General features: G+C 42.1%; 1 protein-coding gene across 6 annotated transcripts in view; it reads left to right on the forward strand.

The window, feature by feature from the left end:
- Nucleotides 1-18,130, forward strand: part of ATP2B1 (ATPase plasma membrane Ca2+ transporting 1) — a 134,307-nt gene that overhangs the window by 25,744 nt on the left and 90,433 nt on the right. Inside the window, exon 1 of one of the 6 annotated variants that reach the window (XM_077832435.1) lies at nucleotides 4,737-4,793. The exons of the other annotated variants lie outside the window; for them this stretch is intronic. The gene's annotated coding sequence lies outside the window, so the exon portion shown is untranslated. Of the gene's footprint in view, nucleotides 1-4,736; nucleotides 4,794-18,130 lie in introns of those variants that run through there. 6 annotated transcript variants of the gene reach the window in all.

Consider the following 18,130-nt stretch of genomic DNA (forward strand, 5'->3'; position numbering starts at 1 on the left):
CATGGATTGCTCTTGGAGGATGGACTGATCACATCAGTCGTGTGAAATATCATGCTCTCCCACATCAATCTTTAGCTAATCAAATGGTCACATGGAAAGACCAGATGCTCACCGCCCTGCAAATGTTTCGTCAGCAGCCTGCCTTGTACAGAGATGTGTGAGCGTGGCACAGACAAAGATCAATTTAACTGTGTCTAGCAGTGGTGCTCTAGATGGAGATGACGCTGATGGATGAATGAATACATTGATGAATAAATGTTTTCTGTCCTACATGTCAAGGCTAACTTCCCTAGGGTTGATCTTCAGCAATGTCCTTTTGTAATGTAAGCAAGGCATCCTTATGGTAAAGTATAATTTTAAAGAATGATTTTTAAACACTTACTTTAGTTGTTTTGGGTTTGTCCTGTTTGCTGCCAATGTGTTCATGGGGGAAAATGCACTTTTGAATGTTACCCAGTGATGTTGTATTATCAATTTTCACCAACCAGTGGACCTGGAGCGGAGAGGTAGTGGGGACAGCAAGTCCTCCTGCCATGTTGCAGAGAGTGACACCATTGAACTATTCTGTAGGATTTTTTTTTTTAAACAAATCAAATGACCTTTCTATTGCTAACTTGCCCATGGAATGAGATTTTACTGCACTATGTTCCCACACTATGAGGAAACCATGTTACAGGTCATCCTTGTTTGAGCAATAATGTCGTAGAAAATGAAATCCAGACAAATAAAATGCATTTTCTGTGTCTGAGGGCAATGAAGGGATTGATATAAACCATCCGAAGGTTTGATCCTTGGATACCTGGTTAAGAATGTAGCGGAAGCATCTATACGTAACCTATAACAGATTCCTAGTCAAAACAGGAAAACTGCGTAAGTGGTTGGTGATAGTAATTAAACTTTGATCTGATATGAGAAGTATAGAGTTATCGTATTACTAAGTCAAACCCAGATAATCTTGCTCTTCCTAGGTCCTGAATGAAATACACATGCTGATGTGAATCCTGTCTGTTTTTTGTCATAAAACTTAGTAGCAACTATTTACCAGCTAAACTGAGGTCTGGTCGAGGCTAGAAAAGTAGGTTGGTATAACTTTTCACATCTGTGAAAAATCCACTTCCTTGAGCAATGCACTCCCCCCCACCCCACCCCTCCACCCCCGCGGGTGTAGGCAGTGCTAGGTCGTTGGGAGAATTCTTCAGTCAACTTAGCTACCACCTCTTGGGGAGGTTGAGTACCTGTGCTTAGGGGAGAAGCCCTTCTGTTGGTATGTAAACTCTTCACTGAAGAGCTATAGTGGTGCATCTATGCTGCTGCAGTGTTTTTAAGTATAGACAAGCCCTGATTCTAAAAGGAGGTGAAACTGTTGGCAGTCAAGAATTCAGAAATAGAGAAGAATGTTAAACCCACTCACTCTATATGCTTGTGCAGATGGCAGACTGAGAACTCATTATATGGGTTAAGTATTTAGGTAACTGATGTTAGGGATATGTAACTGTAACAGGTACAGTGGGTTAAAGTTCTGGAAACTGTGGCAATGATAGGTCATATGGCTGTCAAAGAATATCCTCTTGGTACTTTGCCCAGTCTCTCTTATCACTATGGATGGCCACAGTTAACATATATATTTAACAAATTAAAATTGTTTGAAAAGAGGTTGAAAGCTGACTATTGAAATTAATGCAGTTTCTTGCGTGACTAAATGTTCACAAGCTAAAATTAATAATTTTAAAATAGGAAAAAATGGTGGTAGGGAACTTTAAAATATACTTACTAATGTTTATTAGTAAGTTGGTTGTGGTTGGTTTTTTATCTTGAAAACCATAACTATATGGCTAATTGAAGACACTGTCAGACTACAGATTTTTGGAGTTTAATCCTAGATTTTCATGTCTTTAAATTGAATTTGGAAGGGAAAGGCACAAAAGGAGCAGCAAGCAATCAGGTGTTTCAAATGGAAGTAAATATGGTGCAATTATCTTCCCTTGTTAATAGGGAAAGCTTTGTAGTAAATATTTTTTTTCTGAAACAGTTGCCACGGTGCATAACACTGAATTAAAATATCCTGAAGGTGCTGGATGTGACTCCATTGTTGAGCCCATTTCAAAACACAACTTTAGAATGGAACATAATTCCCCTACCCCCACCCCAAGTAGTAGCCTTTCAAAATGCAACTTTGAGGGAGGGTGGGGTGGATTCTTTATTTAAAAAAAAAGTTGTTGTTTTTTTTTGGGCTTTTCATACAATTTTAATAGTAAATGACATTCATAAACCAGTCGGAGAACACTTCAATCTCTCTGGTCACGCAATCACAGACATGAAGGTCGCTATCTTAAAACAAAAAAAATTTCAAATCCAGACTCCAGGGAGAAACTGGTGAATTGGAATTCATTTGCAAATTGGATACTATTAATTTAGGCTTAAATAGAGACTGGGAGTGGCTAAGTCATTATGCAAGGTAGCCTATTTCCTCTTGTTTTTTCCTACCTCCCTGCCCCCCCCCCCGATGTTCTGGTTTAACTTGGATTTAAACTTGGAGAGTGGTCAGTTTGGATGAGCTATTACCAGCAGGAGAGTGAGTTTGTGTGTGTATGGGGGTGGGTTTTTGGAGGGGGGTGAGGGAGTGCGAGAACCTGGATTTGTGCAGGAAATGGCCTAACTTCATTATCATGCACATTGTGTAAAGAGTGGTCACTTTGGATGGGCTATCACCAGCAGGAGAGTGAATTTGTGTGGGGGGGTGGAGGGTGAGAAAACCTGGATTTGTGCTGGAAATGGCCTAACCTGATGATTACTTTAGATAAGCTATTACCAGCAGGACAGTGGGATGGGAGGAGGTATTGTTTCATATTCTCTGTGTATATATAAAGTCTGCTGCAGTTTCCACGGTATGCATCTGATGAAGTGAGCTGTAGCTCACGAAAGCTCATGCTCAAATAAATTGGTTAGTCGCTAAGGTGCCACAAGTACTCCTTTTCTTTTTTTTTTTTTTGAAACTATTCTGAAATTTCTCCATGGCAGGCAGTGGTACTAATTTTTAAAGGCATTCTCCTCAAATTGTCAGCTATGGATCTTGATCTGCTACAATGGAAAGTTGTTGTAAAAATACTTCAGCATTAAAGGATCAATGTTTCTGCAGTTCATAACTGGAAAGCTTCTGTCAGAGGTTGGTGAATAATATTTTATCCAGCAGAGAACTCCGAAAAAATTGCCCTCTTCAGAGTGGCCACTGCTCATTGGGAACAAGGGGACTGAAGAGACAGGCTGCCTTCAGATAAGAGATCCATTTTGCTACAACCTGTGCGGGAGGAAGCTTGGGCTGTTCTCAGCAAAGATGGCAGTCACTTTCCTTTTTCCCCAATAGATGTGAAGATGAGCTGCCCTCATCCTTGAGGGCAGCCCCTGCAGAAGGGGGCACTGTGGGGAGGAAGATATTATAGAGGAATCCAAGGGAACCTTGGGAATGTAAGGGAGACAGTGTAGCCCACTCAGCAGCCGTTTGGGAGGCTTGCATTTGGACATCCCAGGTTTAATTTTGAACATGAAGTGTTCACCAGAGTTCTTTCCCCTTAAACTAACAGTCACTGATGTTGGGGTCTCTCAAGAGAAGGGACACACATGATTTAGTTTTTTGTACTAGTCTACCAATACTTCTGTTATCATCCTTATTTTCACTTTTTTTCCTTCTGTACAACTCCCAGGCACCGTTTGCTTCATTCCATGGATGTGATCCAGCAGCGGAAAACTTCCCATCCCCCACTTTTGTGCAATCATTTTGGGTTAAAAATTCAACCTTAAAGGCACAAAAGTGAGCCATCCTGCTTATTGCTTGACCTCTAATCTTGAGGTGGAGAAGCTGCCATTCTAGCATTCATCCATCTTTATCACTATATCTTGTGTATGCCTTGGTGGAAAAGAAAATATTTATTCCACTGTGCTATAGCTCAGATCTTTTTGTGTAGGAGCCTTAACTATTTCACAAAAGTGTCTTTTCTAATGTACTGCTTTGTAAAATTGAAGAGACCTTTGCTATGGAAAACAGTGTAATGCAGAAAGAAAAGGAGTACTTGTGGCACCTTAGAGACTAACCAGTTTATTTGAGCATAAGCTTTCGTGAGCTACAGCTCACTTCATCGGATGCATACTGTGGAAAGTGTAGAAGATCTTTTTATACACACAAAGCATGAAAAAATACGTCCCCCCCCACATCTAGATAAGCTATTACCAGCAGGAGAGTGAGATGTGGGGAGGTATTTTTTCATGCTTTGTGTGTATAAAAAGATCTTCTACACTTTCCACAGTATGCATCCGATGAAGTGATCTGTAGCTCACGAAAGCTTATGCTCAAATAAATTGGTTAATCTCTAAGGTGCCACAAGTACTCCTTTTCTTTTTGCGAATACAGACTAACACGGCTGTTACTCTGAAAAGTGTAATGCAGGAAAGCCAAGGATGAAGTCTGTGACTGAACAGTTGTTCAACAAGGCCAGTAATGTGGATCACTTTGTAAACCTTTGTGTCGCTTACATAAGCAGTCTAAACCAGTGATGTTCAGCCAGAGGGCTGAATATGTGTTTAAAAATTAGAGCCACAATCCGTACTCTGGAGCAGAATCTTTACCCTATGCTGCTCCCTATCAAAATTGGAAACTGAACATGCACATGTGGCTCCTACATCTCCCTCCTTGTACCACCTGATATGAAAACATGTTTGAAGAAAGAGTGGTTGAAGCATGTTGTACAGAAAGTATTTGACTGCTTCGTGGCCTAAAGGAGAACATTGCAACCTGGCATAAGGTAAAGCAGCCCCCAGTATCCTATAACTTGGGATGGGGCATAGAATTGAGGAGGAATAACTGATAGCTATTGCTCACTTTTTTCCCCCCCTTCCTCTCTTCTGGCATACTCAGGCAGATGTTTAGGGCAGGACAGCTATTCTTTGCTAGAATTAGCTCTAGGCTTGGTAAGAACCTGTTGAACTCAAATTCTACTCCCTGGGACTTGCACAGTACACCTGAGCTGTTGCTGTTCCTTCCCTGTGATGCCACAGGTGGTCAATGGTGGAGTTGCAGAGAAGGGACAGAGCATTCCTCTGTCTTGCAGCTGTGTCAAGGTTCCTTCCCCACTCTGAACTCTAGGGCACAGATGTGGGGACCTGCATGAAAAAACCCCTAAGCTTATTTTTACCAGCTTGGGTTAAAACTTCCCCAAGGTACAAACTATTTTACCTTTTGTTCCTGGACTTTATTGCTGCCACCACCAAGCGTCTAACAAATATAACAGGGAAAGAGCCCACTTGGAAATGTCTTCCCCGCCCCCCCCAAAAAAAATCCCCCCAAGCCTTACCCCCCCTTTCCTGGGGAAGGCTTGATAAAAATCCTCACCAATTTGCATAGGTGAACACAGACCCAAACCCTTGGATCTTAAGAACAGTGGAAAAATCAATCAGGTTCTTAAAAGAAGATTTTAATAGAAGAAAAAGTAAAAGAATCACCTCTGTAAAATCAGGATGGTAAATACCTTACAGGGTAATCAGATTCAAAACATAGAGAATCCCTCTAGTCAAAACCTTAAATTACAAAAAGACACACAAACGGGAATCTACATTCCATTCAGCACAACTTATTTTATCAGCCATTTAAACAAAACCAAATCTAATGCATATCTAACTAGATTGCTAATTAACCCTTTACAGGAGTTCTGACCTGCATTCCTGCTCTGGTCCCGGCAAAAGACATCACGGACAGAGAGAACCCTTTGTTTCCCCCCGATCCAGCTTTGAAAGTATCTTGTCTCCTCATGGGTCATTTTGGTCAGGTGCCAGCGAGGTTGTCTTAGCTTCTTAACCCTTTACCAGTGAAAGGGTTTTTCCTCTGGCCAGGAGGGATTTAAAGGTGTTTACCCTTCCCTTTATTTTTATGATAAGCTGATACAGGGAAGCACTTGGGGAGATGTCAAATTAGCCTATGGGGATAACTTAAATTTAAAAGTTGCAGAACATGGCTCAAGGAACAAACTTGGCATTTGCTTACAGCATTGAAAGTTTCAATTTTCTTTTCTGACTGCTGCTTGGTTTTATCATAAATTTTATACCACTTGTTGAGGCTCTGTAACTGTTTTCTTTAATAGAATGTTTCAGTTAGCTAGCACACTTATAAAATATATTTATTAAGTATATTTCATAGTTCTATCTATTCTACTGAGGCTGTGAATACATAATAGGCTTTTAGTGTAACATCTTTTAGATACAGTTGCATCTGATGCATTCAAGCTGTATTGAACAAGATTAAAGAAACATTAAAATCACTTGCACCATAAAAGCTCTTCCACGTGGGGATTGGGGTGTGTGTATTGTAACAAAGTAAATGTTAATCAGTGATGTCAGTCCTGTGGCTTGAGGACTTTCTCTTAAAGCTCTAAACTGAAGAAAATATGTAAACACTTAGTGCTTGTCTACACATACAATGCTTAGTGAAAACGCTACCTATGCTGACAGGCAGAGCCGTCCCTTGAGTACGGCAAACTGGGGCAACTGCCCCATACTTTGGAGGGCCTTATGCTTTATTAGGAGGAGGTGGGTGGGAAGGTGCGGGGGGGCGAGGAGCCCCCCCGAGAAAATCCCTCTCCCTCCTGCACTTCCTGTCTGCTGGTGGGCTCTGCTGATCAGTGCTTGCCGCAGATCAGATGATTCATGACATCAGGAGGCGCTGGGGTGGGAGGGGAGAGGAGTGAGTGCGCAGTATGCTTGGGGGAGGCAGAGCAGAACTCAGCAGGCTGGAGGTGGGACCTTGGGGAAGGGGTGGAGTGGGGGCAGGGCCTGGGGGGGGAGCACCCCTGGCACATTAGAAACTTGGCACCTATGTCCTGGATCCCGCACACACCCTTAGGGACAGCCCTGCTGATAGGAAAGTTTCTTCTTTTGGTGTAGGCATTCCAGTTCCCTGAGAGGCGCTAGCTATGTTGACTAGAGAAGCTGTCCTATTGACATAACGCCATCTATACGGGGGGTTGGTTTGGTTTACCTGTGTTGCTTAGAGGTGTAGATTTTCCACACCCTGAGCAATGTAGTTATACTGACATAAGTCTGTAGTGTAGCTCAGGTGTTAGATTATAAATTTTTCAGGGCATGGAATGCTTTGAACTACATGGCAGTAAGCATGCTGTAGGTGCTAAATGAATGAATAAGACAATTTTGGCTTCTGAGTACTTTTAAATGTTAAGTCTCTGGTATATGATTGTCATAGTCTAGTCAAAGACCGAAGGCTTCTAAATCTTTTTTGCAATGGTGGTTCATGGTTTCCCTTGGTAACAGTAAATTTTACTTTAAGAAAATCTGCCCCTCTATTCCAAGGAGTACTTTAATACAAAGTTTTTAAGAGTTATATTCTGTTTATAAAACCTCTCCTCACTGACACATGTTGCATAGGGGCATAATGTGCGTTGGTCACATTCCATTACAGAGACCTTGAATTAGAAGTTACCAAGTGCATGCAAACCTAAAATCTAAACTTTGGAACTACTGCAGTTGGTAGTACCTACCATTGTTTTTGAGGCGGGTGGGTGGGATGGAATAACAGTATCCAAGTTTCAAACCAATATCTTTTGTCTGTCGACAGGCAGAGGATTCTGGATGGGTGATACTGGCTGCTTAATACTTTCCCATATCTTGGATGCTGATTCAAATAATTGCTGTAAAAAACACTTCATGAAGGGTGAACTCAAACCTGATACTACAATTGCCTGGCATAAATCATGTAACTGCATGTGAGGTCTTCCAGATCCACCCCCTCCCCCTCTGCAAAACCCAAGGACTTTCCTGATACTCAGAAGCTAGAAGTAATTTGTCCATTGTTTCTTTGTGGTTTCCCTATCTTTCTCTTATAATTTAGTTTGTAAGCTATTTGGAACCAGGACTGTTGCTTATTTTTGTACTCTACTTAGCACAAAGGGGCCCCAGCCATGGATCAGGGCTCCAAGGTACAATTGTAATACAGAGATGGAAGCATTGCTTCCCTGTTTTCTGCCTGAAGACAGGAGAATCAAAGGAAGGCTGTCTTTCAGGCACACAGGCAATTGTTATTTGATAGGTCACAGACTATTCCTTTTGTCTTTCAGTAAATTAAAGAGTTAGTCTTTGGGGTAGGGGTGGGGAAATCGTAGTTCTTGAAACCATTAAAGGTAAAGCTGAAAGGGGTCAAGTAAGAGGTTTATGATCTTATACAGTTCTCAAGCAGCATCTATTAACACAGCTCTCTCTAGGAATTTGGATTTTTTTCAGTGAGCTCTGCAAATCATTTGAGTTAGTTATCTGAAAAAGGCACAAGTTTTAAGTTCTGTTGTCCCTTGGGTTTTAAACCCACAATTTCCTTCAGTAACTCTATTCTGTAATCAAATGGGGAGGGGGAATCTGCTGCTTTGTCATGTAAACTTCTGTAGCACAAACAAGAACAGCATGAAGTGTTCTGAAATCTGAAGCTTGTTTCTTTCCCTGAAAGCATTCTCTAGTACTGTATTGCCATGTATCTGGACTTGGAATGTGTTATTGTCAGGAAGGGAATCTAAAGATTTTGAATGTCAGCAAACCACTTAGTGTTGTCGCTCCTCATTCTGCCCACATGTGGAACAAGGACAATATTCCTCTGCTTCAGAAGAGTGCTGTGAGGCTTAGAGTGACTACAGGTCCTTTGAAGGATGACTTACCATGGAATGTCTATGCTTGTCAGAATTTGTTTTAGACCAAAATCTCAGACCACATGTTAGCTTGTTTTTCAAAGCTCTGTGGGTAACTTCCATTTAAACCAGAAGAGATACAAAATAGGACATCAGGACTCTCTGCTGAATGAATTATACCAAAATGGTAGCCTCTTCCATGGTTCAAAAGACATGTGGGATATGGAAGGATATGCAGAACCGCACTTCTATTTTCCCATGCAAACACTAGTCTGGACCCCATTTTGCTTCTGGCAATGCCATTTATGAGAATAGATTCTTGTGTTAAAAACAGAAATTTTGGAGATGATCAAAAATCTCTAAACACTAAGTTTGTCTTGGTTTACTAGATGTAAGTTTTACCCTCCTTGAACTTTTCTGGCTCAGTTTTTTTATTTGTTCCTTGCTACTTAGTCTTGCTCTCTGAAGAGTTAAGTGCAGAGTTCTTGTAAGATTTTTATGCCTTCTCCACACTAAACAAAAGGACAGGATGATAGACTAGAAGAGTGTGAATTCTTTTTGCCTGCATGCAGGCTTCTAAACCAAAATAAAGCTGCTAAGTTTAATTTTCCAATTTTGATCATCTCCAACCTTTTATCAAAACTACAAAGATCAAAAATGATTTCCAGTGCCATGTTTCATGTCAAACTCTTTAAATTTCAGACCATTGTAAATTGACAGTATACTGCATCTGTGGACTTATGTCCACACACAAACACTTGTTTCTTATTTCTCTAAGTGGAGATTGTTTGTTTGCTTTTGTTTTTTAACCTATTTGAGCATGTGTTGAGTGTTAAGCTTTCCCTCCACTGGCTTGTCTTTGTATTGTCTAAAATTGTGGTCCCCGGGTGATAAGGTAAAATTATTTTTGATATTTCCTCCATAGGAAATATCCAATGTGTACAAAAGTCTATCTAGCCTATAGTCCCATACTGCTGCCCATCACTGTATCAAAGTCTTTCCATGTAAAATCGAGTTCCTAGTGGATTTCATGAAGTCACTAGCACTTCTCCCTTTCTGGGGTAGAATTCTTTTTTGGGGTAGGTAATTTTGCAGAGGGGTTTGGGAATAAAACAGCTGTGAATTGAGTGTCACTTTTTCAAAAAGAAGCTTTGCAACTTTTCCAAAAGATGGTCAGATGTGGGATTCACATTTTTCTCCTCTGAAAGATTGTTCTGTGGCCAGATTCCCTTTCCAAAGATGCTTTGTCACCAGTTCTCATGTGCTTCATTCTGGGCTTTCTGATGTGCCCTGTCTCAGGAGTGTACTTGCAGATATCATGAGGGTTCATAGATCAAAGCTGTCTGATATAACCATTAGTTGCTTTGGAAATTAGGACCCTGGCCTTAAAGACCTTATAGACCTACACTGCAGTTTGGAGTTGATTCCTAGCGTTGCGCAGTGGCTCTAGTTCTTCTCTGACTAGCGTGCCAAATGCATTGCAACATGGGCAGTGGCTCAGGGTAACCCATGATCTCAAAACTTAGGGGTCACCTCCCAGCTGTACTATAGACATATCCAAAGTGGCATTGAAGGCTGATTGGGAACTAGTAGAGGGACTTGAGCAAAGGCCTTATGTACTCACAGCCATGGGGAACATGGGCAGTTCCATTTCATACATAAGAACAGCCATCCTGAGTCAGACCAGTGGTTCATATAGTCCAGTATCTGGTCTTCAGACGGTGGCCAATGCCAGATGCTTCAGAGAGAATAAACAGAACAGGTAATCATCAAGTGATCCCTGCTGTCCATTCCCAGCTTTTGGCAAACAGAGGGTAGGGACACTTCAGAGCATGGTTTTGCATCCCTGCCAATCCTGACTAATAGCCATTGATGGACCTATCCTCCATGAACTTATCTCGTTCTTCTTTTAACCCTGTTATAGTCTTGGCCTTCACAACATCCTCTGGCAAGGAGTTCCACAGATTGACTATCATTGTGTGAAGAAATACTTCCTTTTGTTTCTTTTAAACCTACTGCCTATTAATTTCATTTGGTGATCCCTAGGTCTTGTGTTACGTGAAGGGGTAAAATAACGCTTCCTTATTTACTTTCTCCACACCAGTCATGATCTAGACCTCTATCATATCCCCCTTAGTTGTCTTTTTTCCAAGATGTATAGTCCTAATCTTTATTAATTTCTCCTCCATATGGAAGCTGTTCCGTACCCCTATTTATTTTTGTTGCCCTTTTCTGAACCTTTTCCAATTCAAAAAATCTTTTTTGAGGTGGGGGGACGGGACCAGATCTCCATGCAGTATTCAAGATGCGGGCATACCATGGATTTATATAGAGACAATATGATGTTTTCTGTCTATCCCTTTTCCTAATGATTCACAACGTTCTTTTAACCTTTTTCAACTGTCATTGCACATTGAGTGGATGTTTTTCAGAGAATCATCCACAATGACTCAAAGAGCTTTGAGTGGTAACAGCTAATTTAGACCCCATCATTTTATATGTATAGTTGAGTTTTCCAATGTGCATTACTTTGCATATATCAACATTGAATTTAATCTGCCATTTTAGTTGCTCAGTCACCCTGTTTTGTGAGGTCCCTTTGTAACTCTTTGCAGTCAGGTTTGGACTTAACTATCTTGAGTAATTTTTGTATCATCTGCAAATTTTGCCACCTCACTATTTACCCCTTTTTCCAGATCATTTATGAATGTTGAACAGTACTGGTCCCAGTACAGACCCCTAGGGGACACCACTATTTGCCTCTCTCTCCACTGTGAAAACTGACCATTTATTCCTACCCTGTTTCTTATCTTTTAACCAGTTACTGATCCGTGAGAGGACCTTCTGTCTTATCTCATGAGCGCTTACTTTGCTTCAGAGCCTTTGGTGAGGGATCACCATTGTCCACATGCTTGTTGACCCCCCTCAAAGAATTCTAGTAGGTGAGGCATGATTTCCCTTTACAAAAACCATGTTGACTCTTCCCCAACAAATTGTCTTAATCTATGTGTCTGATAATTCTGTTCTTTAATTTCAACCAGTTTGCCTGGTAATTAAGTTAGGTTTACTGTAATTGCTGGGATTGCCTCTGGAGTCTGTTAAAAATTGGTGTCACATTAGTTATCCTCCAGCCATTTGGTACAGAAGCTGACCTGTTGGAGCCTGTGCATTGTCTTAATTCAATTTCAGTGAATTATAGCAATTCAGCCTGGGAGTGACCCATTCATGGATTATGGTGGCCAAGTCCTCATCTGGGAAGAACGTATGAAGTCTCCTAGTAAGCTGTAGTACCAGCTTTTTTGGGCAGGAGGGGAACTGATGCTATCTTGTTGTCCAAGCTTAGCAAGGAATCGAACAGGATTCTGAGACTTTTCACACAGCTTTTAAGGCATACAGTTCCCATTCATCAATGGAAGGTGGAGACAGTGACTTGGCCATCTTTTAAAGCTTTTCTCCCTTCCATTTGGGTCTTTTGCCTGGGTTCAGCTTGAGCCAACTGCTGTTCATCCAAGAGCTAATTTCCTGTAGGAATTCTGTCTCTCTAGAGGTGGTTGTATCAGTTTAAGAATGAGATTTTTAGCTGAGTGTATCAGTATGTTGTTGGCAGGTAAACCAGGGGGTCCTGTCTCCCGGTTATCTCATGTTGACCCTGAAAACAGGTTAATATGGATTCCTGTGCCATGCTGCAGGTGAGGGCTTTGAAAAAGAACTTGAAACTGCTGTATTGCTAGGCCATCTACTCCTGCTGTGAAATATAGGGGTCTGAGTATGTTATGGGCCACTGAATAAAAAACTGCAACGAATTCCAACAGAATGAGCATGGGGATCTTGGCTATGTCTGTGGTCATGAGGAGGCAATCTTTGTAGTGCCACTAGAGCAGCCTGTGTGCTGTGCGCTGGCTATGAGGTATCCAGAATGTTGGCTGATGTGACATTTTGGAGCTTGGACATTTTGGACTTTTTTTCCCCCACGCTTATTGAGGAACAGGATGATGGAATGGCAAACTATGCATGTTTCAAGGAGTTTGGAAGGTATGCTTCTCTGAATCCTCCTTGAGACCATTCCTTGCTGAGGCCTCAGCAGCAGCAGTGGGGAGATGAGATGGTTTAGACATTGTGGAAGTGCAGGCAAGGTACCTCATAATGGAAGCCAGGCAGTCTCTTCTCCCACCCCCTCGGGAGCGGAGGTGAACCTGGCTGAATATATGCTTGGACTCTGGGACTTTGCTAAGCTCTGACAACAAACTGAGTGCGGTGCAGTGGAGGGAAGGGGGAGAGTGGCATATTCAACTTGAACACTTGTTCTTTTGGACGTTCATACCTGTACGTGGGGAAAATGAGGTGAAGGCATACTGACAAAGATATTGTGGGGGTGGGTGTTGGATTTATTATTCTCACACAGATGGTTCTCTGTGTTTTTTCAGATTAATACTGTGTTCTCCTTTCCCTAGAGTTTGTTTTTTATACACACATACAGCATTTGCAAGTGGAGAAGCTTTGCATATTGAGGGAGCTAGGGGAAGATTTTTAGCTTCCTCTGTTTCTGGGTGGAGACATGAGCAGGCTTTTTTTTTTTTTTTAAGAAGAATCAACCCCATAGGTATTGTACCTGGCACTTGCTGCTTCCAGCAACACCTGGGAGAAGGGTTACAAGGAGGATGGTTCAAACCCTTTGAAGCATTTACTATTCTCATTAAGGTCACTTTGTCTCCTTGATTGCAGTGGCATAGTCCTGTAGATGTTTGTGCTGCCAGCCAGGGGATTGAATGTGTGTTTGCCCATAGCATCCTAACTTTCTCCACATGCACTTCATCTGCAATAGTTCAACTGTGAATCATGATGATCTTGATTGCAACCATACTGCTGATAGTGGACAACAGGTGATTATATTATTCTATTAACTCATTGGCACCTCTGACTTGAGTTTGTGTGACTCGTTCTCCTAAGGCAAGTTGAAAACCTCAGGAGATCAGAAGTCTTTGGTAGTGAACTGGCTGGTGTAAAGGAACTGGATGTATCTGCCTGGATGACATAGAAATGGGACCAAAAGGGTGGTGGTGTACTGGTGACATCTGATATCCAGTTCTAGGCTTAAAGAAAGGATCCAACCACATGCATATCTGCATGTGTGTCCATTGATTGCCTAGGAGAATCCTATTGTCTCCATGTAAACTGAGGTCAGATACTACTGTACCACTGATGTTGCCTATATGAAGACTGAGGACAAGGAATTTTGGGGTTTTCCAGTACCATGGTGGGCAGCAGTTCTCTGTAACTTCCTCTAGGAAGCTGACTGGTTTCCATCTGGAGGTGCTACTAGGAGTCCTAGGTCCCCCTTATCCTTCACCTCAAAGGTCCCATGAATACATTCAGATGGCTTTTGTTTCTGTGATGGAATGTCCTCTGTGGCTTGCGGGGAATAGGACTGGTACTCCACCTTTTTTTCTAATATGTCCTGGAGTCTGTCTGGTCTTGTGACACTATCCTGTGGGGACTGGCCATGCCAGATTAAGATTGAAGATGGCATTGAACCGTGTTTTAGTGATGCTGGCAAGTTTGGATGCTTCGTCCAAAATGAGATCATGGATTGATGATGATGATTTTGTTGATTGCAGACCTTCCATTCAGCAGCAGGCACTTCAAGCCCTCTTCTCTATTTAAAGTTGCTTCAGATGTCCAACTTTAGGATTTATCCTAGTGCATGGTGATCATGCGGATTTGGGAGGGTGTGGGGAAATAGGGTTTGAAGTCCTTTTGAAGGTGCTGGTGTACCAATTTTCTGGATCCTAAGAGCAGCATTGTGCTGTAACTAGAAAATGTGCACGGTAGCCCTCAGATGGGAACAACTGATGAAGAGTGGTGGTGTAGTGGATTGTGATGGACATTACTTCCCTTTCCCTTTTTTTTATTACTCCATCAGCAACAGGGATTTCACATTCCTGCGAAGGCTGCTGCTGTTGGGAGGATATGGAGGAGTCAATAGGGTGAGGTAGGTAGGTGGAGGGGTAGCCAACAAGGAGGGACTCTTATGTTAAATCATCTACATGCTGGGGAGGGGTGGAGAGAGAAAAAGAAAATCCCTGCACTTCCATATACAGACAAGTTAAGAAACCATTAACTTGGGTTTGAATAGAGACTGGGAGTGGCTGGGTCATTACACAAATTGAATCTATTTCCCCATGTTCAGTATCCTCACACCTTCTTGTCAACTGTCTAAATGGGCCATCTTGATTATCACTACAAGGTTTTTTTTTTTTTTTTCCTGCTGATAATAGCTCATCTTAATTAATTAGCCTCTTACAATTGGTATAGCTACTTCCACTTTTTCCTGTGTGTGTGTATGTTTTTTATATATATATATAAAATAAATAAAAATCTTCTTACTGTATGTTCCATTCTATGCAGTGGGCTGTAGCCCACGAAAGCTTATGCTCAAATAAATGTTAGTCTCTAAGGTGCCACAAGTACTCCTGTTCTTTTTGCGGATGCAGACTAACATGGCTGCTACTCTGAAACCTGTCATTATGCAAGGCACTGAATTTAGCCGTATAGAATGGAAATCCATCAACTTCATGAAAAAACTCGTACAGATACAGACAGACATCTTCCTTTCCAAATGCAAACAGATGGACATTATACCAGAAGGACTAAAGGTAAAAAAATCTATTACAATCTACATATCACACAGACTATGCTGAGAGATTTTGCCACACGCACTCAAAGAAACTGCGAAACCACCTGATCAACATCCTATGCAGCAAACAGGGAAAGATTAAGAATGAACTCTAAAAACTGGATACTCATATAAAAAACCAACCTTCCACACAAACTTCCTCATGGATAGATTTTTACAAAAACTAGACAAGCCATTTAAAACACAAACTTTGCTTCTCCACAAAGCCAAAAGGACACTAAGCTATCTAAACTGCTACATTCCACGGGGAGCCACAACAGTAGTTCCCTTAACCCACCCAACAATATTGTTAATCTTTTTAGCTATACTCTTAGCCATGCAGAAGAGTGTCCTATCTCGGGGCCTCTCCTTTTGTCCCTCTAGGCCCACGAACATGATACCGCTCTGCAGTGACCTAGAATCCTACTTTTAACGTCTCCGACTCAAAGAATATTTCCAACACACCTCTGAACAACATACTAACCCACAGAATCCTTCCTACCAACGCTACAAAAAGAAGGATTCTGCGTGGACTCCTTCTGAAGGTCGAAACAACAGACTGGACTTCTACATAAATTGCTTCAGTTGACGTGCACGGGCTGAAATTGTGGAAAAGCAACATCACTTGCCCCATAACCTCAGCTGTGTTGAACACAATACCATCAAGAGCCTCAGGAACAACTCTGACAACATAATCAAAAAGGCTGACAAAGGAGGTGCTATCGCTATCATGAATAGGTCGGAATATGAACAAGAGGCTGCTAGGCAGCTCTCTAACTCGACATTCTACAGGCCATTATCCTCTGAACCCACTGAGGATTACCAAAAGAAACTACACCATCTGCTCAAGAAACTCCGTGAAAAAGCACAGGAACAGATCTGTGCAGACACATGCCTAGAACCCTGACCAGGGGTATTCTGTCTGCTACCAAAGATCCATAAACCTGGAAATCCTGGGCGCCCCATCATCTCAGGCATTGGCACCCTAACAGCAGGATTGTCTGGCTATGTGGACTCCCTCCTCAGGCCCTATGCTACCAGCACTCCCAGCTATCTTTAAGACACCACTGACTTCCTGAGGAAACTACAATCCATGGGTGATCTTCCTGAAAACACCATCCTAGCCACTATGGATGTAGAAGCCCTCTACACCAACATACCACACAAAGATGGACTACAAGCTGTCAGGAACAGTATCCCTAATAATGTCACGGCAAACCTGGTGGCTGACCTTTTGTGACTTTGTCCTCACCCACAACTATTTCACATTTGGGGATCATATATACCTTAAGTCAGCGGCACTGCTATGGGTACCCACATGGCCCAACAGTATGCCAACATTTTTATGGAGGACTTAGAACAACGCTTCCTTAGCTCTTGTCCCCTAATGCCCCTACTCTACTTGCACTGCATTGATGACATCTTCATATCTGGATCCATGGAAAAGAAGCCCTTGAGGAATTCCACTATGATTTCAACAATTTCCATCCCACCATCAACCTCAGCCTAAACCAATCCACACAAGTGGTCCATTTTCTGGACACTACTGTGCTAATAAGTGATGGTCACATAAACACCACACTATACCAGAAACCTGCTAACCGTTATACTTACCTACATGGCTCTAGCTTCCCTCCAGGACACACCACATGATCCATTGTCTACAGCCAAGCTCTACGATAGAACTGCATTTGCTCCAATCCCTCAGACAGAGACAAACACCTACAAGATCTCTATCAAACATTTTTAACACTACAGTACCCACCTGCTGAAGTGAAGAAATAGATTGACAGAGCCAGAAGAGTACCCAGAAGTTACCTACTACAGGACAGGCCCAACAAAGAAAATAACAAATGTCACTAGCTGTCGCCTTCAGCTTCCAACTAAAACCTGTCCAGCGCAGCATCAAACATCTACAACCTATCCTGAAAAATGATCCCTCAGTCACAGATCTTGGGAGACAGGCCAGTCCTTGCTTACAGACAGCCCCCCAACCTGAAGCAAATTCTCACCAGCAATCACACAACAAAACCAGGTTTCAGAGTAACAGCCGTGTTAGTCTGTATTCGCAAAAAGAAAAGGAGGACTTGTGGCACCTTAGAGACTAACCAATTTATTTGAGCATGAGCTTTCGTGAGCTACAGCTCACTTCATCAGATGCATACCGTGGAAACTGCAGCAGACTTTATATATACACAGAGAATATGAAACAATACCTCCTCCCACCCCACTGTCCTGCTGGTAATAGCTTATCTAAAGTGAGCATCAGGTTAGGCCATTTCCAGCACAAATCCAGGTTTTCTCACCCTCCACCCCCCCCACACAAATTCACTCTCCTGCTGGTGATAGCCCATCCAAAGTGACAACTCTTTACACAATGTGCATGATAATGAAGTTTAGGCCATTTCCTGCACAAATCCAGGTTCTCTCACTCCCTCACCCCCCTCCAAAAACCCACCCCCATACACACACAGACTCACTCTCCTGCTGGTAATAGCTCATCCAAACTGACCACTCTCCAAGTTTAAAACCAAGTTAAACCAGAACATCTGGGGGGGGGGGGGTAGGAAAAAACAAGAGGAAATAGGCTACCTTGCATAATGACTTAGCCACTCCCAGTCTCTATTTAAGCCTAAATTAATAGTATCCAATTTGCAAATGAATTCCAATTCAGCAGTTTCTCGCTGGAGTCTGGATTTGAAGTTTCTTTGTTTTAAGGTAGCGACCTTCATGTCTGTGATTGCGTGACCAGAGAGATTGAAGTGTTCTCCGACTGGTTTATGAATGTTAT

This window comes from Eretmochelys imbricata, chromosome 1 (assembly GCF_965152235.1).
Source record: "Eretmochelys imbricata isolate rEreImb1 chromosome 1, rEreImb1.hap1, whole genome shotgun sequence".
In the NCBI taxonomy this organism is placed as follows: domain Eukaryota; kingdom Metazoa; phylum Chordata; order Testudines; family Cheloniidae; genus Eretmochelys; species Eretmochelys imbricata.